At 49.4% G+C, this 23,221-nt stretch overlaps 1 protein-coding gene across 3 annotated transcripts in view; it reads left to right on the top strand.

Moving 5' to 3' along the window:
• The first annotated feature begins 13,865 nt into the window (after positions 1-13,865).
• Positions 13,866-23,221, top strand: part of CACNG5 (calcium voltage-gated channel auxiliary subunit gamma 5) — a 49,109-nt gene continuing 39,753 nt past the window's right edge. For all 3 annotated transcript variants that reach the window (XM_036997666.2, XM_036997667.2, XM_036997669.2), the window contains exon 1: positions 13,866-14,021. The gene's annotated coding sequence lies outside the window, so the exon portion shown is untranslated. The remainder of the gene's footprint in view (positions 14,022-23,221) is intronic.

Genomic DNA, 23,221 nt, shown 5'->3' with positions numbered 1-23,221 from the left:
TACTAATTCCCCTCTTATTGGACTTTTAGGTTTCTGAATTATTTTTAATAACTCAGTGATGAAAATCTTTGTTCCTAAAATTTTGAATGCATTTTGGGTCATTTCCTTAGTTGGGTTTCCAGACATATAATGACTGAACATTTTTGAGACTCTTGGTCCATATTTCTATTTTTCTTCCTGAAGTCCTACTTTCCATGGTAACGTTTTCTTACTCTTGGGATCAAGTAGTTACTGGTGTTTCTTTTCAATCGGTGTCAGTGCTGTTCCTAGTTGGTTTGTTGTCAACCATCATTCATTAATTCACTTGACAAGCATTTATGTAAGCCCTAGGTCATGTGCCTGGACATGTGTGGCTGAGCTATGCATTATGGATGGAATGATTACCAGAGTTCATGGTCAAGGGAAATTGTGGCTTTTGCCTCTTTCCACAGCATTTGAAGTGGCTTACAAGTAAAACATTTTAAGTGAGCAATAAAAATTGAAGGTCAGGACTGAAGATAATAAACACATAAATATATTTCCCGTAAGAGTGAACAGAACTGCTGTCATTGATCCTCAGACCTGGCTTTGCATTTCCTAGCAGCCAAAAGAGTGGGAACCATGATCAGTTATCCTGTTCTTATAACTGGAAAAGAGGAGGCATAAGTGTTCCTCCGGGAATGCAAGCCTTTCCTAGCACTGAATTCCAAAGGAAATGCCTTGGGTAAGGTTTTATTACATGGAAGAGAGCCTGAGCAATAGAAGAAATGACGTCTTCAATAATGGTTTGGGTTTTTTAAAACAATAGAGGCAGTAGTAAATTCATTAGTGATTCTTACCAAGTTAGGGGCATAATATTAAAATACAAGTTCAGGAAGGTGACTGAGTGAAAAGCTGAACCCAAGTCTCCAGGTAAGTTGCCAATAATGTGGTCCTACTTGGTCCGAGAAAATAATATAGAATCCTTGGAGGGAAAAGAACAATGAGATACCATGTTTTACCCATCAACTTGGCAAAGATTAATCTTTCTTTAAAAATTAAAACCCCATTTTGGCAAGAAGGGGAAGCCAGCCTCTCACACGCTGCAGTTGGGAACATAAATTGGTCAGATCTTTCTGGAGGGCAATTTGGCACAAAGTAACAAGAGCCTTAAAGATGTGCTTACACACAGCAGTTCTGCTTACAGGATTTTTTTTCTAAGGAAATAACAAAAACTGCATACAAAGACTTACATGCTGGGAGTTCGTTCATCTCAGGCTCCCTGGTTCGCAGTAAGCCAGATAGACCCACCCAAGAGCTGGAATCTCTGGATTTGCGGCAGCTCTGAGAGCTTGGGTTTTTTTTCTGTCACTCATGTTAGTGTCTCAGCTTCTCTTTTTCTTTTTGAAACTTTTTCTAAAAATGTAAGACTCAGAAGAATTAACAAAAATAATACAGGAAGTTCCCACAGACCCACCACCCAGCTTTTGCCAATGATAATATCTTACACAATCATAGTACATTATCAAAACCAGGACACTGACCGAGTAAAATACAATTAACTAAATGGGAGACCTTACTCAGATCTCACCAGGTGTTACATGCCGTGTGTGTGTGTGTGTGTGTGTGTGTGTGTGTGTGTTACTATGAAATTCTATCATACATAGAGATTCATGTACCCTCCATATTCAGGACTGAAAACTGGTCTATCCAGAAAGAAATGCACTTGGGCTACTCCTTTGTAGTCGTGTCCTCCCCCTGCCATAGCCCCTGGCAACCACTGATCTTTCTCTGCCACTGAAATTTTGTCATTTCAAGAATGTGATATAAATGGAAGCACAAAGCATGCAACCTTCTGAGCTGCTGCTGCTTCTCAGCCTGCCTGTTTTCTCAGAATTTTAGCCAACCTTACCCCCTTAGCCTAAGTGGGTCGCTCTTGGTTTTCCCCCCGAGAGAGCGACTCCGATGGCCCAGCACACATCTAGGTCAGGCCATGTCACTAGGCAAGCCTGTCCCACTTCTGGTCCCATCATCTGTGGCCAAGGGGAGAGGTCATTTGATACAAAACATGGCCACCTCTGCCCACCCCTCCGTCAAAGAAAGGAGCAAAGGGAGGTCCCCTCTGAAAAGGGGTGGAGCTGAGCACATGCTTTAACTGAGGTACTCACTGCCCAGTCCATTGGAAAAGTGGACACGTCTGTGGCCTAGCTGGTTGCCACTCCAGTGTTTTCCTTTGCTAACAGAACCCCAATCTGGGGTAGATGTGGGATCAACATATGTTCTAGGGCCCCAGGGCGTGGGTGCTCATTGGTGTGAGCCAATCACAGGAATTCCATCCTCCTTCCCAGAGGCTGTGTTAGGCACTAGCATGTGACCTACGTGAGGCCTTCTGTGAACAGCTCAGCCTCCAAAAGGCCTGAGGGAGTTACCTGGGTTGGGGGGGAGGGCTGGCGCGGGGCCAGTTACCTGGGGCAGGGCTAGGAGAGAACAGAGGGCATCAAAGAGCTCTGAGGGAGTCTCAGGTGTGGGAGGGCATCCTGCTGGTTTTTCCCAGGGATCACTATAGCAAAGCAAACAGGACAAAAAGCCAAAACACCAACTTCTGCAGAAAGATTATAGCCCAGAGAGGAGATGCTGGGAAATTCTATGAGATGGAAGAAAACACCGAGCCATCATTTTGTAAATTAAGAGGATTATGGTTCCGAGGGCTCTGAGTTATTTCTATGTCTCTGTGAAGGTTTCCGTCCACATCCCAGGCACCTGATGCCCACCTGTCTCCCGGCTTTGCTTTGATGCAAAGGAGCAGATCTCTCCTTGTCCAGGGGCTCTTGGTGGCCATTCCTTGGGCCTAATGACAGGGCAACTATGTACCTAATTGCCAGACCAGGACACATAGGAAAGTAAAACTGAACCCCGCTGCTTCTGCTGGGGCAGCAGACAAATGGCGGGACCATCCAGAGCGACCTGGGCTGGAGGGTCACCCAGCGATCTGCCTGCTTCCTCTGGGGGAGCTGCCAACTGCCCCACCCACCCCACCTCACCTTTTGGGAGTTGCGTACGAATCTGATACCTAATCTATTTCAGGGTCTCTCAACCCAGGCACTCTGCCACTTGGGGCTTCCTTATTCCTAGTTGGGGGGGCCTCCCTATGCACCACGGGATGTTCGACAGCTTCCCTGGCCTCTGCCCGCTAGATGCCTGTGCCTGTAACACCCTCCCCCAGGCGTGATGACCAAATGTCTCCAGACATTATCAAATGTCCCCGAGGGAGCAAAACCTCCCGGTTAAGAACCACAGATGGCGTCCCATCCCCTCACTGTTCCTGAGGCAGCTCTTCTGGCCTAGGATCGCTTTGGGGTTAGAGCTTATGGGTATGGTTAACAAGTCTGTAATCCCAGGATCCGAAGAGAGGGAAGGGAGTTGCAGAACCAGGCAGGGAGTCAATACTGCTGGTGGGCACCCCAGGGCTTGGGGAGGACACCGCAGACAGGAGGGACAAATATGCTCCTTTCTTTCCCATGTTGTTTGGGGTACTCTGCCACGACGCACAGGAGCCGGCGTGGGTGGGAGAGCTTCCAAGTCTCCCAGCCGAATACCCCCGTGCCTCTGGCCAGCCCGTCTGGGGTACAGTGCGCTGGCCAGAAGCGTGTGGCCCCTGCGATGGGGATTCCTGCACCTAGATCACTCCCCACCCCAAGGGCGTGCCAGGCATGCTTAGTGAATGAGCGAAGGAGTCCCAGTTCAATGGAAATTTGGGGAGTGGCCAGAGGGCAAGTGCATTTAGGCTACCTCCTCTTTGGTTTGACCTCTTAAATAATAAAGAAAAGAAGGCCTCCCTGCCCCACAGCCGTGTAGGATGACTAAGGTCTGCTGGCCCATTCTAGTTTTGGAGATCTGGAAGCACCTACCACAGGAAGGCCACTGCTGGCTGGGCGTGTTCATAAGGAGAGCAAGGCCTGGAGGGAGATGATCACTCCTTTAGCGCTGCAGGGGCCATGCGGTCATTTCACCAGGGCCGCTCCAGTTCCACAGCCAGACCACATGGTCCGGAGGAGAAAAGCAAGACTTGCTGTAGCGAGGGTTTTGCTCTTCAGTAACAAAAAAAAAAGTGGGGAGGGAGAGGTGTGTCTGTTTCTTTCACTCAGGATTCAGAGCCAGGGTGACCTTTCCCACAGGCCCCCGACCAGCCCACCCACTTCTCTGCTTTGAAGCCAGCAGAAGGGTGGGCAGAAAAAAAGCCTCAGGTAACATCTAGCCCAGGGGGCATCAGCCACAGCGGTTATGGCCCCAGGAAACATTTGCTGCCGTCTGGGGATGCTTTTGGTTGTCACAAATGGGGACAGGGCTGCTACTGGTACGGTGGGGTAGGGCCGAGGATGCTGCTAAATCTACAGCACAGGGGACAGCTGCCCGCCCCCAACCAAGCATGGAGAGTGCTGACGCTGAGGATCCCAGGAGGCCTGAGGTCAGGGTTTATCCACGTTCCAGGGACCTTGGGCCGCCTCTTCCTTCCCCCGGGGAAGGTTGGGAGTTTCTGCCCTCCCCCTATCCCATCAGGGAAAAACTGGATGACCTCCTTACAGAGGTTTAGGAAGACACCAGGTGGTCTGCCTACACACAGAAGACATTGCAATCAGGAGAGACATAAGCTGGTCACCCCAGACCTCCCTGGCCACCACCCACCTTCCTAGTGGGCCTAGAGGGATCCTGGTACATCCAGGTTACTCACTACTGGGTACAACAATGGTGCCCAGAAGACATTTGTTCCCCCCCTGCCTCTCCCGTGCTCTCATGCTGCCAATACCTGCTCTAGAGAACATGCCTGGCTCTTTGGTAGATGCTATGAGTGATCTGTGTGGGTAAAACTGCAATATTTCCAGAATCTCTCAACCAGCCTTAGTGCATCTTCCTATCAATAGGTGTTTCCAAAGGGGGCAGAGAGAAAACATGCACCTGGACCAGAGAGGTATTCTGGGGGTCCTTTTTGCAACCAGGTCGTAAGAGACTCGGGTGAGGAGAAGTAGACCACTGCTTGTAAGCAATAAATAGGTTTCTCCCACTTTAATTCTCCCTTTGATTTCGGCTTCAAAGGTTACTTGCCCCTGGCTGAATAACATTACAATCGCTACTTTTTACCAGAACCTGTGCTACATGCTTTGCATATATTGTCTTCTTTATTCTGTCAACAAACTGTTAAGGTATGTGGGGGCATTATGATGAAACCAAAACTGAGAGGGATCCAGTAATTTACCTGAGTCACTTGGCTAGTCAGAGGCAGATGAGAATCAATCTCAGACCATCAGAGCACGTGCTTGGTTAGCTGCAGATAAATGAGTTACAGGCAGGCAGAGGTCCCCTGAGCCAGTGGCCCCCAGCTGCAAGCAGCCTCAACCTTCCACCCAGCAGCCATGCCTAATTATCATTGTCTTGAAAAAGGGCAGGAAAGACAGCCTGAGCTCTACCGTCTACGAATGGTCAGATCTGATCTGCCAGGAAATTGTAGGCATTTGCAGGTAGGTGGCAGTGATTAAGGGAAACGGGGACCTTTCCTATCCACATACCATAATCTTTGACCTTTCCAAGTGATGGCTAAGGGATTTGTCATTCTTAATCAAGGTTTCCAGAAGCTCAGGGCTTCCAAATAACCTAAGACAGGTCTGCTTCTCAAAGAGGCCAATTTGTTGTGCCCAGAGAGAGTCCCACTTCCTGGAACCAAGCCCAGATACCCTACAGATCTTTGCTGGCTCTGAGAGGGCAGCCAGAGGAACTGGAAAGGCAGGAAGGCTCAGATTTTGGAGACCTGCTCTGCGCATTGTCACCATCACTAACCATCTTCTCAGACTCCTTGCCCTCCAAAATCAGTCCCTTACACCTCACACCCAGGAGGAGGACTATGGTTAAAAATAAAAGAAAGAAAAGAAAAGAAAAATAACAAGCTTTGGGGAGAATGTGGAGAAATAGGAACCTTAGAACATTGCTGGTAGAAATGTAAAAGGGTTCAGCCACTGTGGAAAACAGATCCTCCAAAAGTTAAACATAAACTGCCATATGATCTGGTAATTCCACTCGGAGGTATTTACCCAACAGAATTGAAAACAGGTGTTCAAACAATTACAAGTACACACACGTACGTAATAGCATCATTCACAATGCTCCAAAGGCGTGACCACACAAATGTCCACCAGTGAATGAGTGGACAAACATGGCATTGACACCCAGCGGGACATGAGTCATAAAGACGAATGCAGCGCTGATGTGTGCTACAATGCCAGTGAGCCCTGAACACACTACGCCATGTGTAAGAATCCAGACACAAGTGGTTATATGTTACACGATTCCATTTTTGTGAAATAGCCAGAATAGGTAACTCCAGAGAGACAAAGAGCAAATTGGTATTACCCAGGGGATGGGGAGAGGGAGAAGGGGAAGTAATAGTTTATGAGTAGAGGGTTTCCTTTACGGGTAACGGGAGTGTTTTGGAACCAGATAGAGGTGATGGTTGTACAACACTGTGAATGTACCATCACCAAATTGTTCCCTTTAAAATGGTTAATTCTATGTTATGTGAATTTCACCTCAGTAAAAAATTTGTTTTCTTAATTAAAAAAAACAAATTAATGTCGCAGTGAGTCTCAGCCTGGGCAGGGGCTGAGCTGCTATGTCACAGTATTCTTCCTTAGCCTCTGTGGGTGAGCATCTGCGGATTCGGTGGACAACACCCATCCCTTTCTCCAGTATCCGTTCCCAGGTTTCCCTCTGAGGACCTGTTCCTACCCCCCTGTCAGTCTAAATGCTGTTACATGAGTCAACTCACTCCCTTTCCGAGTTTATTTTTCACTTGCAACCAAAACAATCCTGACTGATACTGTCATTTGCAGTGTTTCTGTGGGCAGAACCCTTGTGTATGTTTGAGTAAATTTCTGGCGATTGCACAGCAGTGTAAATGTACTTACTACCAATAAACTGTACACTTAAAAATGCTTGAAATGGTACATTTTAATAATAATTTAATTACTTTAAATTATTACATTTAAATAGTAATTTAAGATGATAATAATGTTATTTTTATCATAAAATTAATATATATTCATAGTAAAAAAAACCCTTTTGAACAATATAGAAAATATGAGAATATAATCATCACCCATAATATCTCTTCTAGAGTTAACAATTGCAAACATTTTGGTATATTTCCGTGTAGTCCTTTTTATTTTTCACAGTGTATACATGCCTATAATTTCATTTTTTTTCACAGAGTAGATATTGTTATATAAATATATTTGTGTCCTGATTTTTATTTAACTATTTACTATGTATATGTTTATGACATAAATATATAACAAACACAAATAGTATTTATGTACTAGGAACAGTTTTCTATATCTTAATTTGAAAATTTGGTTTGTAATTGCTATATAATATTCCATCTTATGGATATAACATACTTCTCCTAACTGATTACAAAATAGTAGATACTTAGGGAATTTCCTGTTCAACTCCATCATAACACTCTGGAGAATATTGATGATTAGATCCACAGAAGAGGGATTACCAGATCAAAAGCTACTAATCATTTCATTGCTTTTGATCCACACTTTCAAATTGCCCCTCAGAATGTTGTCCCCTTCTCAAGCTTTAATTGCTGCCTGTGGGAGGGGTCTGACCCAGTCTGGGGTGGGAACCGAAGGGTCTCTTCAGCAGACCTATGACTGGAGGATATTGGCGTGGCTGAAGGGGGCGCAGCTGGCCCTCACCCTGCTGGCTGGCTTAGTGGCACGCACTGCCTCCTTCCCAGATGCTGACTGTTTGGAAAATCACCCATACTCATATCTTTCAAAGCTTTTTTCATTAACTTCAAAGCTAGGAAATAGCTATTTAAGGTGCTATTTTCTGTCACCTCAGGAGCCAGGTAATTGGGGAGATGGCTGGAGCCTAGTCCTGCCTTCTTTGTTGTGAAATTGTGGACACGCTCTCACTTGCTGGCCTTCCTTTCTCCTCCCACCCCAACTCCAGGGCTCTTGGCCTGCTGCTTTGGGAGCCCTTTCCCCACCACACCCCTGATGTCTACCCTGTGGTTTGGTTGCCCTGTGAGAGGTACCAATTACCTGACCCTTAGGTGAGATGAGCTGCCCACTGCCCTTCAAGCCGACAAGCCTGCTGGGCGTACAGTCACTCTTCTTATGGACAGAACCTCTGGAAATTCTCTAAGGAACTATGTGCATGTCACCTGACCCACTGAACACCTTAGCCCACGTGAGTCCATGCTGATGGTAGCTTATCAGATGTCACTGGTGTCCCATTGAGGCCTGAGGGCATGAGGCACCAGGCAGAGCATTTTTATAGAGTTCAACTGAGAACAAGAAAAAGTCTAGAACTATGACGCTTCAATCTTTTGCAAAGATCTTCCACCAAATACCTAGTTCCTTAAGCCTGCAGGGAGCTGTCCAGGTGCTGACCTATCTGAGTACCATCTTCCTCAGCCATCTTCAGACCTTTTCTGCCAAGGTCTCTTTCTTTCCTTCCCCTGCTGATTCAGCCCCATCCAGGACCTTCATTTCAATGTCACTTCTTTAAAACCCTGCTACTTTCTCAGCAGTCAAAACAGAGAGGAGTCTTCATTTGGTTGATGGGCTCCCTTGCCCTTGGAACTGTTTTATAAGCAATAATCTAGTTGCCAAGGGGACAAATTATGAAAGCAGAGGCTGAACAGCTGGTCTTAGGGGACACGGAGTGCAGCTTGGAGACCCGCCAGTGGGAATGTGAGTGGCTGCTCGTTCACCCAGCAGGGACATGAATGACTGACTGTGTGAATGCTCCCAGGTTTCACAGTCTGCTGAATCAAGAGGAGAGAGCACATTCTAGTTGAAAAAAAGAAATCTGTTTGCAGCAGGCCACATTTGGAGGCCTGACAAGGCACTTCGTGGGCTGTGGAGAGGAGAGGGGAATTAGCTGGGGGCATGGGAACAGCTTAGACTTAAAGGAGAGAGGTGGCAGGAGGGGGGTGTGTGCTGAGTGAGGTCTAAATGGGTCGGGGGGGGCGGGCTGGTGTAGAGGCAGTGTCCTTGCAGACCCCTCCCCACCAGCAAAGTCAAGTCCAGGAGGGAAAGAAGGAAACTTACAAATTGAATCAGTGGGCAAGGAAGAGCAGGTGAGTAAGCAATCTCACCTGGAGGTTAGCACGGCCCCACCTTATCCCTACCAACCAGCTAGACAGGAAGCGTCATTTGGTGATCCAGCTTCCTCCTTGACGAAGAACAGAGGCTCAGTCCCCTGCTTCTTGAAGTCTGCTATTCCTTGAGGCTTGAACATCCTTGTGGCCAGTGATCCTGTCAGCCCAGCCTTCCCTATTTTCCCTGTGACCCCCCCACCCAAACAACTCCTTGGTTTTCCTGTGTTAGACCAGAGTTTGTGTGCTGAGCCCAACAGCTGGCCGATAGATTCTGGCTGCTATGCCCGCTCACAGCATGCATGATGCCAACATGGATGGAGCCTGAACATGCCATTTTTCTCTTGAGCACTATAATTTGGGCATTTCTAGGACAAATTACTTCTTTAAACCCCCATTTCCTCATCTGGAAACGGGCAGTAGTGTCCTAGCTCACAGGGTTGTTGTGAGAACCACATGTATTAACACGTGGAAAGTGCTTCGCAGAATGTTCCATGTAATTAATATTAGCTCAAATAGGTTCTCACATTATCATTATTAGCTAACCCTTTGTGGGGAAAGCTCTACACTGAGCCCAGTTCTCCTTGGCTGGCCTCGCCCTGTTCTGCCTCCCTCCCCAACATCTGCACTGGGTCCTTTTCCATCCCTCCCAGCCACCTGACACACATACACGACCCCGCATGCCTTGGGGTCATGCCCATTTCAGATTTGATCTGGATCTGCTGAGAAACTCAGCTCCTCTAACCGCCCGCTATGGACAGCACCTTCTGGCCGTCACTGGTCAGCCCCCATCAGTGCCGGAGACCACAGAGGCCTGGAGCTCAGGGTTCCCGGGCGCATTTGTTCACTGAGAGTGGAGCCTGTGTGCTTCTAAGTTAAAGAGTCGGATACTAGATGGTGTAAGAAAGGGAAGGAGGGGAGGAGAGATGAATCAGGTAACAAATAACCCTCTAAGTCCAGTGACTTCAACAAAACTTTTCTTCTTGCACATGCTGTGTCTGTCAGAGGTCAGCAAGGAAGTTGTACTCCTTGTGATTACTTGGAGATTGAAAGTGACAGAAGCTCCATCTTGACTCATGTCTCCAAGATCCCAAAGGCAGAGAAGATAGGATGGCAAAGCACTCAGTGGCTCCTAAAGCTTCCCCTGGAAGTGACTCATGTCACTTCTGCTCATATTTCATTGGCTGAGGCAGATCCTCTGGACAAGCCTGACTTCAAGGGCTATGAGGGAAACCCCTCCCCCAGGGAGGGCCTGGAGCTCCAAATATACAGTCTCCTGCTGGGAAGCGCACACCTCAGGGACCCTCCCAGCCAACCCAACCCTCCCAGGGCAGCCAGCCCCCGACTCCCCCTCCAAGGGGCCTGGCGGGGCCTTTCCTCCTCTGAGACACAACTGCGCATTTCCCTTGACATGAACACAAGGCATATTTGCAAAGCTGAATGTGCTCATGTGCATGTATGTTTCTAATTAAGACCTATTGCACAAAGCCATCAGATTTGCTCAGATTGGCCCAGGATTCAGAAAAAGCTGAGGTTTTTCAAAACTCCTCAACCAATGGGGAAAGCATGAAATATTGAAAGGACAGAAAAAGAGACCCAGGGAGGAAAGGCTGCTCCATTATTCATCAGGCCCGGAGTCCCCAGGTCCCCAAGCACAGCTGCCGGCTTTGACACCTACAGCATTTTCCCATTTATGCCAACAGCAAACGTTTCAAACATGCCGTATTGACAGCCTCCAAGCAAGGCTCTCGCCCACGCCATCCACTGCCTGTCTCATTATCTGAACCAGTCCACAGCCCAACTGGGGGCTCAGGATGCTGGTGTTTAAGGCGCCCACCTGCCTTCCCTTCCTGGGAGTGTCTGCTTGCAGGCCTCCAGGCCCAAGGCCCAAACTCCCTAAAAGAACCTGAAGGCCTTTTATTCTGGCCCAAATGGCCCCAAATAGTCCTGTCAGCTTTATCTCCCTCCACCCCTCCACCCCAAATACTCCAGACTATTTGCCTTTCCCCGAATGCAGTGTCATGTTTTCAGACCTTCACCCAGGCCAGCCCCTCTGCCTCGCCTCCCTGTCTACCCGATGAACTGCTTTTTTTTAAGACCAGATCAGAAGAAGGAGAAACTAGCTTCTTATGAGAGCCCATGTGTTAGATGTTTTTGGCAAACATTATCTCAGTGAGGCATCACCATAACCCGGGAAGGTGGGTGTCTTCACCAGCACCAGCTGCAGAACCTGTGGGGTCCACTGCAAAATGGAGACACTGCTCCCTGTTCAAAAACAATTAAGACTTCTAAGATGGCAAAAACATCATGAAGCCAAGCATTTCTAAGAGCAGGGCTGTGTGTCCATGCAAGCCACATGCCCATGAAGTTAGCCCTGGTTATTGAGAAGTAAACTGAAACTCAGAGAGATCAAGTAACTTGTCCAAGTTCACACAGCTATTTGGGGACAGAATCAGTCTAAGGACCGCATTCCAGCTAATCCAAATCCCTCTTCTCTCAACCACCCACCTCAAGAAGCCTCCCCACTTGCCTCAGGCAAAATAACTGGGAAGGAGGCTGTGAGCACCCAGAAACTGATATTCCTTTTAAAGGGTGCTTCTCTAGGCAATGGGTCTGTTACTTCGCCATGGACATTGCAAGATGACCTGGAGAACAGTGTCACACAGAACAAAGAGTGGACTGATCTGGGGAGCAAGCGGGCATTCTAACACCCCTCAGTCAGCCCACAAGGGAGGACACCCACTCCTCCAGCCACCCCTTCCCTCATATCCTCAGACTTGCTTACACCACCCCCACCCCCACTCCCCCACCCTTCATTTGCCTAAGAACATGGCAGTTGCCCAGCAGCAGTGAGCTGTAGGACAGGGATCCCAGGCAGCATCTCTGACCTCTGCTGGGAATATAAAATGCAGATCTTAAGAAAGGCACATCTCCTGGCTGCTCTGCCCATTTTTCATCTTTTCATATAACTGATCCAGCTCTACCAGTGGCTTTGTTTGGTGGTTTCCCCTTAACAGCTTCAGTCTTAGGGAAATGCATCCTACTTACATTCATGCAATCAACAAATATTAACTGTGCACCTACTATGTGTCAGGCCTTCTACCTTCAAGGAGCTCACCAGCACAACCGGTGAGACTCTGACGGTAAACTCACCATTGCTCAATGGGTGAGAACTAGACAAGAGGCTCCTGGATCCAGATGAGGGAAAGAGAATTTATTGGGTTAGAGGGAGCAAACTAGTAAGGTCTTGAAGGATCTGTAAGAGTTTTCCAAGTGGAGAAGAGGGCAAGCCAAGTAGAAGAAACTAGTACATTTGGAAGAGTGTGGGGGTGATGGAGGTTGAGAGATTGAGAGATGTGGGAATCCATCCCAGTTGGGAGATGTGGACGCCTGTCAATGGGGTAGAAGTCCTCACCATCAAGGACTTCTGGGGGGTGGGGAGGAGCACTCCTGGGGAAGGTGGGAGAAGATAGGGAAGCATGGGAATAGAAATCTGGTGTATCCTTTCCAAAACCTTCAATTGTCCCAACCCCACTTCTTCAGTCTGTCCCATTCACATGTGACAATGTTCTCCCATGACGTCCAGGTCAGGAGATCTCCACAGCATAGAGACTTCTGTCCAGGCTGCTGCCGTACAGGTTTCAACGAATATGCTCATTGCTGATGTCTTCTGATCGACAATCTGCTATTGCCCCCAAACAAATACATACTCCATGTCTTTGACCACTTCATGGTCTGTAGGGATTTTAGTGACCCTCTAAGGGAAGCTCCTCATGGTCTGACTGGCCAAGCTTACATCCTAGAGACTCAAGCTTTGCAGGGCAGCCTTCCTGCGTATAGCAGAGGGCAGAAGTTGCCGGTCTGTGAGCAAGCCACACAGCAAATTGGACAAGGGTTTCGGTCAGGCTGCCATTAAAGAGAAATGAGGATGGGCAGGTATTCAGGCCAGGAAAGGTTATCCCTTAGGTTCCACCATCCAACCCGACTGGACAGGCCATCCTCGCTCCAGCTGCAGCTTTCAAATTAGTCATCGATTAATAATATTTACTAAGCACCTATTGGGTGTCCAGGGCCCAGAGAATAAAGAAGACATACAGACTGAAGAAAGAAGAAAAAATTTAAAGTGGTTGCTATCATGTACATATATTTACATTTTATAGTTGAGAGGGACAAACAATTTTCTTAATGCAGCCCAGAAGAAAGCATGATGAGGCTTTAAAAGAACAGGTCCTGGAACCAGACAGACCTGGGTGGCAATGCTGGCTCTGCCATTTTCCAGCTGTGTGTCCTCAGGCACCTCACTTCATGTCTCTGAGCCTCAGTTTTCTCACTGTGAAATGGGATTGTTTTGAGGATTAAATGACTTCACACATGCAAAACGCTTTGAGAAGTACATAGCGCACAGTGAGTGATCAATAAATACTAGCTGGCCTATTGCTTTTTGTTTTCTTATTGTTCTTAATTTTTGTTATTAAGCAGCAGTTGGAATGTGAGGCTAAGTCTGACCCATCGCGGGGGTCACAACCAGATCTCACGCGACCCCCGAAAGCCTTTCCTCCCTTAGCCTAGCAGCTAAGTCTCCACCTGCGGACGCCACGCAGGTGCTTCCCCAGACGCCCCGCACCTCCCGGGTGAGCCCAGCGTCCGCAGGGTCCCGACGCCCGCCGGTAGCCCGCCGCGCCGAGACGGGGAGGCCCCGCCCGCGGCCCCGCCCCGCCTCCCCCTCCCCTTCCGAGTCCGCAGCTCGGGCGGCGGCGGCGCGGTCGCCGCGCGGAGCCGTTCGGCCGGACACGTCGGGGCGGGCGCGCGGGGAGCTCGCGCGGCATCCGCAGCCCGGAGCTGGGCCTGCGAGGGACGTTCAGCGGGGCCGGGGTCGGGGCCGCGCCGCGGCAGCGAGGTAAGGGCGGCCGACCGGGAGGGCCGGTTCTCCCAGCCCGGGGCGCGTGGGGCCGCCTCCCGCCCGAGCCGCGGCCACGCGCCCAGCACCGCGCAGCCAGGGGCCGGGCGGAGGGGCCGCGCGCTGGGAGTTGGGTGCGTGTGTGCGTGTCGGGGATGCAGGGAGGGCATAATGCCCCTCTCTGCCGACGCTGCCGGGCAGTTCCCGCTGCCCTCTCCAAAGCGGAGGGCGGACCCCCACCACGGACTTGAATACGGCTGGCAGAGATTATCCGGGTAACGCGGGAGGGAAAGCCCGCCGCCACCTGTTGAACCGTCTAAGCGGGTCGCGAGTGGAAATCCCCGCGTACACAGCCTGCAGGGTGGCCTCACTTCCCCAGCGCCCGAACACCCGTCCGCCTGGCCCGGGACTTCTCCCTCCGGCCGCCGGAATGGCGAGGATGTCCGGGTCTCGCTGGGTGGGTAGGAGGACGTGTCCCTGCCATAGGCCAGGGAGCAGAGGGGCTCTCCCCGGGCAAATGCGAGGCCCGTAGACAGATGCTGAGTGTGAGATACCAACACCCCAGGCACACGCCAAGATTTTCCCTCGTTACTCCAAAGTCGCCCACGTCCACCCTTTTAATTACTTGATCTGTCTCTCTGCCCTCATCCTAATTGGGCAATTGATGAAGATGCATTTGTTAAAAATTTTAAAGTGAAGTGAAATGACCACTTCCTGGGACCAAAAGGGACTTAGGTAAAATGCCAGGAACCTGGCAGGGGAGGAAGGAGGCTCCTGTTCCGAGCCCCTGGATCGTGGACTGGGTGCTGGCCCACCGTGGGGCTCACCGCCTCCTGCTCTCATCTGCCCCCTGGAACCTGCCAGGCACTTTGCTACCCCCCTTTCACAGTTACAGAAGCTCTGTTCAGGGAAGAGAAGGGATTCACCCTCTGGTTTATCAGAGACCAGGTGAGAGCGGGACAGGACAGTTTTCCCAAGTGGGAGCCTCTCTTAGGCTGACAGATGTCACACTCCAGCTGTCACCAGCACCGGCTCCTGCCCCCCGCGCCAGCCCAGGGAGCACAGGTTGGACCTCTTGCCCAGCCACCTCAGGCCTACTGCCCCACCTCCACAGACCCTGGGTCCTGATGAATTAACAGCCCAGGCTGCACTGGCGGTTGGTGTAGGGGGACTCTGGCCTAGATCGGAAGCCCTGGACCCTCAGGACCACAGGCATCTTGGGGACAGACTGGTTGTACCCCTCTGCTGTCATCACAGCCAGCCCCCACTCCCAGAGTCTCCTGCCTGCCTGCGAAGCCCCAGCTCTGCTTCATTTCTCTGAGAACATGGCAGCTGCTTATACCGGGGCCGTCCCATCTCGGGGCCACGTCTCCAGGGTGCTGCCAAAGGGGGCAATTTGTAGCTGCACCTGAACCGTGCCCAGCCCAAACTTCTGCCTCCCCTCATATGTGGAAGGCAGCCCGTGCCTCGAGGGGCAGGGTGGACCCAGGGCTGCCCAGTCTCCTGGGCTGGGGGGCCACACCAGCAATAGGCTTGTGAGGGCTCTGCCAGTCTCTCGCTGTGATAGGGGCTCTCTGACTTGGGGTGGGGAAGGGGAATGCAGGGGGGGAGGTTGGCCAAGCTGTTCACAGTGGGCTAGAGGAGGCAGGTCCTATGTCATGATGGAAAAAAATCCACAGCCAGCTCGGTCACTGGCTATGTGATGTTGGTCAAGTCACAGAAATCACTTGGAGAATCAGTTTCCTCATCCATGGAACTGGGTGGGGAGGGTGGTGTGTAAAGCAAGGACAGATGTCAGTGTCGGCTCACTGGAGGTGTTCAGGGCTCCTGTCCACTTCCTCTAGCCCCCAGCCTGACTTTCAGACACTGGGCCTGAGGGAGGCGACTGTGAAACTAGGATCCCTCATGCCATCCTCTAAGCTGGGAGGAGTGGTGTGAGTTTTCTATCAGGATAGCTCACAGATATCTGAGCTCAGAGTCTCAGAAAATGAGGATGCAAGAGGAACCCAGTTTCCATCAAGCTCTACCTCTGGGGGAGCTGGCACTTCCGCTTCAGGCTTCTAGCCATTGGTGCCCTGGGCCTGCCCCGCACAGCCTCCTGGCTCATTCCCAGGTGGCACTGGGCATGCTTCTGCTCTTTGATTCCGTCCTGGGTTTGGGGTCAGCTTTCCTCCCTGGCAGATCAGGGAGAATCAGGGCCAGCTGCATGTGACTTCAGGGGCATCAGGAAAACCCCTGCCTGCCCAGTCTCATCCCGTTCCCCCAAAGCTAGCTATCTGCTGCCAATATTCCACCATTAGAGACTCATTCCTTTGTCTTATAGCCTTGTATCCAGTTATGTCAACTACTAAACCTTAGCATCAATAACTTGTTTAGAAGCCTTCAGGACCTGTGTGAGAGACAAAGCGAGAGGGAGAAGAGAGGGAAGGAGAGAGAAGGTGAGGATAGCAGAGAGGGAAGATGGTACTTTGTCTGCCTCAGAGTTCTGCAGAGAAAGGCCCAGCTGTGAGCCCAAGGGGGCATCAGGGGGAAGGAAAGACTGGGGGAGATGGGGCGGGGGCAGGCAGCAAGCAGGGAAAGTTGTGAACCTCAGGTGGGAATTCGTGGTGGGAATGTGGGGTGGGTGGGCTGGCAAGGGAGCAGGTGTCAGAGATTTCCGGTCCTGTGGCTGGGGGGTGGGGCCTCTGCCACCCTCTGGGAGGGGAAGCTGTCCGCTGGGAGGCGACTGCCTTGTCACACTTAGCCACCTTCTGCGTACAACATGGCCTCGTGGTTAATGTGCTCCGTGGGCGGTGTTCTCCTCGGTTGGAAGGCCTGGGCTAGTCGCACTGCCTGTGTAAAACTGTCAGCGGCGATTTGTTAGCCAGGAAAGGGCCTGGGCTGAGCTGGGCCAGGGGAGGATTCAAACCTGTGTCTCTCTGAACATCCTGACACTACTGCCTGTTCTTGAAAGAAGCAGAAACAGCGTAATTCACTCTGATGGGAGTTTCCTGGGTGGCAAGTGGCCTAGGGGTGCAGGGCTCAGCCGGGATCCCCCTGAAAGCTTGTGGAGGTGGTTCCTTGCCTGTTGGGCACATGGTCCTGAGTTTTCCAGTATGAGGGCAGGGTTGGGAGCACACTGGGTGAGAACCGATCGCCCCTGCCTAGGCCGGCTCCTTGCAGGGAGGGCCCACCACATCCCTGGGGCTCTCAGCGCCTGATTCACGGACCACTGGTCCTGGCTCCTGAGGGCCCCACCATGAGCGGTTTGCAGCCCATTCTGGGCGCTGTTGAGGGCAGAGCTCAGACCAGAAAGAAGTCGCAGGTCACCACTATGACCTGTAGGCCATGAACTCTCAAATGACAACCATTCTTTTCTTTTAATGGAGCTGTAAGTGACACATAAGATTATATTAACTCAACAACCGTTCTTTAAGATTATTCTCAATGGTATCTGTTTTTAAATAATAATGATGATGATGACGATGACAGTAGCTCTTCATTCTTCATCGCAGTCATTGAGCACCTACTGTATACCTCCTGCTGCTACTCTAATAGGCATATGACTGTGATGCTATTGGCATATAGGGACAAATTATTCTTTTTGGATGGCTGTCCTATGCACTACAGGATGGTAGTAGCATCCTGGCCTCTCCCCTCTAAATACCAGTGACACCATCCTCCCCTTGTGACAAGCAAAAATGTCTCCAGACATTACCAAATGTCCCCTAGGGAGCTAAGCTGCCTGCTGCTGGGAACCATTAGGGATACAGCTATGAAAAGAACAGACAAAATCCAGTCCTGTGCCCTTAGGAGCAGGATTCTAAAGAGGGAGGCAAATGTACAGTAGGCAAAAATGCTAGGGAGAAGACAAGACAGGGCCGAAGGGTTAGAGAGTGGGGAGTGGGTGGGGGGTTCCCATTTTCAAAGGGGGCTCAGGAAAGGCCTCATTGATGAGGTGACTCTAAGCAGGGGCCGGAAGGAGGGGAGGGAGCAAGATCTGGGGGGGGCGCCTTCCAAGGGCAGCAGGAAGAGAAAGTCAAGGATCAAGGAGGTGTAGCCCAGCTGGCTCTGATGGGCCCACCATGTTAAGGTTAAGATCGTAAGGAGTTCAGCTCCCCCACTCCCACCCCCACCCCCGCTCACCCCGAGGGAAGGAGCGCCAGAGAGCAGTCACTACCTGCTAGGTGCAAACTCCACCTGAAGTGTTCTTCCACGTCTAGTTACAGGAGTCCTGTAAAGTAAATACATTCCCTTACATCATCAAACGATGCAGGAGTTACAACTGGGACATGAACTTGAGGACTCCTCGCTCTATCTTACACTGAAATGTGGATGTCGGGGCCACGCAAAACCGAGTTCAAATCCGAACTCAGTCACTTACTAGCTGTGTGTGGCCATGGACTAGCCACAAAGTCTCTCTGAGCCCCAGTTTTTGCAGGGCTTTGTAGGGAGTGGTGTAGTGTCCTTGGTCCCCTGTGCTGCCTGCGCCCCGTCACTCTCGCCCCCTCCCTCTGACTGTGCTCCCCCCAGCAGGAAGCCAGAGGGCAGGCAACACCCCCCACCATCACCACCTGCCCAGATTTCTCCCAGCTACAGGCTCTTGTTCTGGGCATGTACATGTATTCACTGAGCTGCAGCAATGCCATCTGGCAAGGTCAAGGCCAACATTTGGGTGGGGGCTGCAGTCAAGGGGCATTAAGTGCTCCCTCTCCCCCTCTGAGGGCTGAGGAGGAGGGACCACCTTTTCTAAATCGCCACCTCCCTGGGCCTCCCAGGCCAGGCTCTGCCAAGTTCCTCCAAGGATGCTGGCCCGGCTTCTCCCGGGAGCTCAGCTGAGCTGAAGCTGCAGATCCATCAGGTGGTTGAGCAGAGACTGTGACAGATGCCACAGGTCTGTTACCAAGACTCTATAACCCGAGAACCCTAAGATTCTCTGTCAGTCTCAATTAACCCACTGGCAGTTTTCATTTTTTGAGTGACACTTATCAGAAATAGGTTCCTAATTAAAAATACAGGTTTAAAAACTACCCATTGTTAAGAATTGAGAAGCATTTATGGTGTCCACAGACAACCTCTCTGGCGACCCACCCTGGGCAGGGACATCGCCCCTGGGGGGAGCTGCAGCAATGGGGGAACCCCCAGAAAGGGAGTTTCTAGGGCTGTAGCGCACACAGGTGTGTCATGTGTGCTCGAGAGGGTGTGAGGTCCCTTTCAGGAGGTGTGTGCATCGGCTCTGCCATGTGTGGGAATGTCTTCGTGCATTTGCCTCCTTTGATTCCTGGGCAAGTGACTATCAGAGGTGGCTCTGTCCTCTGGGCGGCAGAGGGATGATGGGATGTCTGAGGCCCACCCAATCTCCACTGCTGGAATCTTTGGTTCACCTGAAGACAGTGCCCAATGGGTAGACAGCTCTCTCTCTGCACCAGCCCAGAGGTGCATGCTGCCCGGCTGTCTCCCAGCTGCCCCAGGCAGCAGTCTCAGAGAACAGCCCAGCTGCTTCCTGCTCACGAATCTGGGGCTGCAGCAGGAGGAGCCCTGGCCTGGAATGGGCATCTGGAGCCCTGGCTTCAGGCCCAATTACTCTTACTGTGTTGGGGTTCAGGCAAGTCCCCACTGCTGTCTGGGCCACGTTTTCTGATTTACTAAAGGATGGGATGAGAAAAAGGATTCATTTTCTCAGCACATTTCTGGAATACCTACTGTGTGCCAAGCCTAAGTTCAGAAGCTTCCATCCACAACCTCTGAAAACCTGGTTCTAGAACTCAGCAGGGCTGAGACTCAGAGAATAAATCAGGACATGCTCCAAGAGCTGTGGAGCCACACAAAGAAATCAAAGGCTGTTTTATTACACAAAAAGCAGTGGCCAGAAGACGGCGCCATTCCCTGGTGTGGGGTAGGTGCACCTTCAACTCCCCCTTCACGCTCTACCGCCACCCCGTGTCCCCCACCTCCTCTGCCAGATGGGTTAAGCTGGTGGTCTACAGAGGACGTGTGTAAAATATAAAAACGATTGCTCGGTGGTCTGCCAGCAAAGCAAAGCCAGCTGGTGAGATGGCAGCTACAGGCAGTGCAGAGTTTATACCTGCCTCCACCACTTGCAGCCCAGGGACCTTAAACAAGCTACATGCTCTAACTCAGCTTTCCTCATTGGTAAAATGGCAATAAGAGCATTGCTGGAAGAATTTTTTGGCTAGTGGTGGGGTTTTTGGGGTTTTGTTTTGTTTTGGGGTGTTTTTGGTTACAAATCAACTTTACAGATGAGAAGCTCAGAGAGGTTGAGCAATCGCCCACATTCACCCAGTTAATAAGTGGCAGAGGCGACATTTGAACCCAGGCCTCTCAGGGGTCAAATGAAGCTTGAGAGCCCCTTCCGCAGGAAGTAGCTCAAGTAGAAAGGAGGAATTGACTGGAGAGGCATGTCCTGGAGCCCAGGGATGGGCCGGGCCCCAGTTTTTGTTTGTTTGTTTCATTTTATTATCATTAATCTACAATTACATGAAGAACATTATGGTTACTAGACTCCCCCCTTCACCAAGTACCCCCCCCACAAACCCCATTACAGTATTACAGTCACTGTCCATCAGCGTAGTAAGATGCTGTAGACTCACTACTTGTCTTCTCTGTGTTGCACAGCCCTCCCTATGCCGCCCCACATTATACATGCTAATCGTAAGGCCCCCTTTCTTTTTCCCTGCCGTTATCCCTCCTTTCCCATCCCTCCTGCCCAGTCCCTTTCCCTTTGGTGACTATTAGTCCATTCTTGGGTTCTGTGATTCTGCTGCTGTTTTGTTCCTTTAGTTTTTCTTAGTTCTTATACTCCACAGATGAGTGAAATCATTTGGTACTTGTCTTTCTCCGCCTGGCTTATTTCACTGAGCCTCTAGCTCCATCCATGTTGTTGCAAATGGTAGGATTTGTTTTCTTCTTATGGCTGAATAATATTCCATTGTGAATATGTACCACATCTTCTTTATCCATTCATCTATTGATGGACACTTAGGTTGCTTCCACTTCTTGGCTATTGTGAATAGTGCTGCAATAAACATAGCGGTCTTTTTCAAACTGGGCTGCTGCATTCTTAGGGTAAATTCCTAGAAGTGGAATTCCTGTGTCAAATGGTATTTCTATTTTGAGCTTTTTGAGGAACCTCCATACTGCTTTCCACAATGGTTGAATTAGTTTTCATTCCCACCAGCAGTGTAGGAGGGTTCCCCTTTCTCCGCAACCTCACCAACATTTGTGGTTGTTTGTCTTTTGGATGATGGCAATCCTTACTGGTGTGAGATGATATCTCATTGTGCTTTTAATTTGCATTTCTCTGATGACAAGTGATGTGGAGCATCTTTTCATGTGTCTGTTGGCCATCTGAATTTCTTCTTTGGAGAACTGTTCAGCTCCTCTGCCCATTTTTTAATTGGATTATTTGCTTTTTGTTTTTTGAGGTGTCTGAGCTCTTTATATATTTTGGATGTCAACCCTTTATCAGATATGTCCTTTATGAATATATTCTCCCATACTGTAGGGTACCTTTTTGTTCTATTGATGGTGTCCTTTGCTGTACAGAACCTTTTCAGCTTGATATAGTCCCACTTGTTAATTTTTGCTTTTGTTTCCCTTGCCTGGGGAGATATATTTATGAAGAAGTTGCTCATGTTTATGTCCAAGAGATTTTTGCCTATGTTTTCTTCTAAGAGTTTTATGGTTTCATGACTTACATTCAGGTATTTGATCCATTTTGAATTTACTTTTGTGTATGGGTTTAGACAGTGATCCAGTTTCATTCTCTTACATGTAGCTGTCCAGTTTTGCCAGCACCATCTGTTGAAGAGACTGTCATTTCCCCAATTTATGTCCATGGCTCCTTTACCATATATTAATTGACCATATATGTTTGGGTTAATATCTGGGGTCTCTATTCTGTTCCACTGGTTTGTGGCTCTGTTCTTCTGCCAGTACCAAACTGTTTGGATTACTGTGACTTTGTAGTAAAGCTTAAAGTTGGGGAGCGAGATCTCCCCCACTTTATTCTTCCTTCTCAGGATTGCTTTGGCTATTCGGGGTCTTTGGTGTTTCCATATGAATTTTTGAACTATTTGTTCTAGTTTGTTGAAGAATGTTGTTGGTAATTTGATAGGGATTGCATCAAATCTGTATATTGCTTTGAGCAGGATGGCCATTTTGACTATATGAAGTCTTCCTAGCCAGGAGCATGGGATGAGTTTCCATTTGCTAGTTTCTCTTTAATTTCTTTTAAGTGTCTCTTATAGTTTTCAGGGTATAGGTCTTTCACTTCCTTGGTTAGGTTTATTCCTAGGTATTTTATTCTTTTTGATGCAATTGTGAATGGAATTGCCTGATTTCTCTTTCTATTGGTTCATTGTTAGTGTATAGGAAAGCGACAGATTTCTGTGTTAATTTTGTATCCTGCAACTTTGCTGAATTCTGATATCAGTTCTAGTAGTTTTGGAGTGGAGTCTTTAGGGTTTTTTATGTACAATATCATATCATCTGCAAATAGTGACAGTTTAACTTCTTCTTTACCAATTTGGGTTCCTTGTATTTCTTTGTTTTGTCTAATTGCCGTGGCTAGGACCTCCAGTACTATGTTGAATAACAGTGGGGAGAGGGGGCATCCCTGTCTTGTTCCCGATCTCAGAGGAAAAGCTTTCAGCTTTTCACTGTTCAGTGTGATGTTGGCTGTGGGTTTATCATATATGGCCTTTAATATGTTGAGGTACTTGCCCTCTATACCCATTTTGTTGAGAGTTTTTATCATGAATGGATATTGAATTTTGTCGAATGCTTTTTCAGCATCTATGGAGATGATCTTGTGATTTTTGTCCTTCTTTTTGTTGATGTGGTGGATGATGTTGATGGATTTTCGAATGTTGTACCATCCTTGCATCCCTGGGATGAATCCCACTTGGTCATGGTGTATGATCCTTTTGATGTATTTTTGAATTCGGTTTGCTAATATTTTGTTGAGTATTTTTGCATCTACGTTCATCAGGGATATTGGTCTGTAATTTTCTTTTTTGGTGCATTCTTTGCCTGGTTTTGGTATTAGGGTGATGTTGGCTTCATAGAATGAGTTTGGGAGTATTCCCTCCTCTTCTATTTTTTGGAAAACTTTAAGGAGAATGGGTATTATATCTTCTCTGTATGTCTGATAACATTCCGAGGTAAATCCATCTGGCCCAGGGGTTTTGTTCTTGGGT

The sequence above is a fragment of the Manis javanica genome, chromosome 4 (assembly GCF_040802235.1).
Source record: "Manis javanica isolate MJ-LG chromosome 4, MJ_LKY, whole genome shotgun sequence".
NCBI lineage: Eukaryota > Metazoa > Chordata > Mammalia > Pholidota > Manidae > Manis > Manis javanica.
The sequence above is the reverse complement of the archived record's forward strand: the minus strand, read 5'-3'. Positions and strand labels throughout refer to the sequence as shown.